Source organism: Halyomorpha halys, unplaced genomic scaffold, assembly GCF_000696795.3.
Source record: "Halyomorpha halys isolate HHAL.00 unplaced genomic scaffold, Hhal_1.1 Scaffold1584.1, whole genome shotgun sequence".
Classification (NCBI taxonomy): Eukaryota; Metazoa; Arthropoda; class Insecta; order Hemiptera; family Pentatomidae; genus Halyomorpha; species Halyomorpha halys.
This window is the reverse complement of record NW_027115570.1, coordinates 91,753-92,732: the sequence shown is the minus strand read 5'-3', so window position 1 is coordinate 92,732 and position 980 is coordinate 91,753.

The window sequence follows — 980 nt, the reverse complement described above, 5'->3', positions numbered from 1 at the left end:
CCCTCCTGGCTATAAAAATAAATTGTTCTGGTCCACAGGTTTTGGGAAGTGATCGAGTGATTTCCCGCTGAGGCTTATTGTTGGAACGATATTGATCATGTATTCCATTAAATACATTCCTAACGCCTTGTTACATTAAAATTGTATTTCTTAAGAGCGTGAGGTTGTGATGGCCAAGAGTGGCAGTGCAAACGTTTCAAATAGAGTGGATTATGTTTTTTTCTTAATTTGTCTTTTCTTTTTTCAAATTAGAATTTGTTGTCTCTGAAATTTTTAGGTATATTTCTGAAGAGATATATTGGATAAAAATCAGTAAAATATTTCCATATTTAGAACCACATCTCACAGGCTGAATTTAAATTAAAACAGAAAGAAAACACCCAAGCTGTAGATTGTGAACTTGAATTTAGCATTTTTTATTTTGGTAGTTATGGGTTTTCGTCATATTTTAAATAAGTTTCGTTGCGTAGTATGATGTATTTTAAGATTTTTATATATTTATTTGTCTTTGAGGATGACCTATGTACTAGTTAGCCACGACTCAACGAGTATTTAATAAATTTAAAAAAAAATACTATTTTATGTTAGTTTTCTTTTTTTTTTGTATACTAGGTATCTTATCTTTTAATATGATTTTCTGCCAAAGATATAAGAAATAGTTTCACTCAAGAATAGGCAATATGGGTGAAAAAAAGTAAATTATATTGTGCTGAGCGAACACGGATGGTGGAAGTGTCTCGTATTTTGGAGTAATAAAAAATATTATTTAATCAGTCGTGTGTTATTTTTAGATACAGAAACACTATGAGTACATAGTGGCCAAGCTCATCTCAGTCGCTGAATAACATTCGAAATTTATTTGGATAAACAAAAATAGTAATCTCAACAAAAAAAACCTCACTTGACAGAAAGGTTCTATATTTGATGACTCTTTTAGTCACTGGGAAAAATGAAAAGCATAATATTCATATTACTTATTT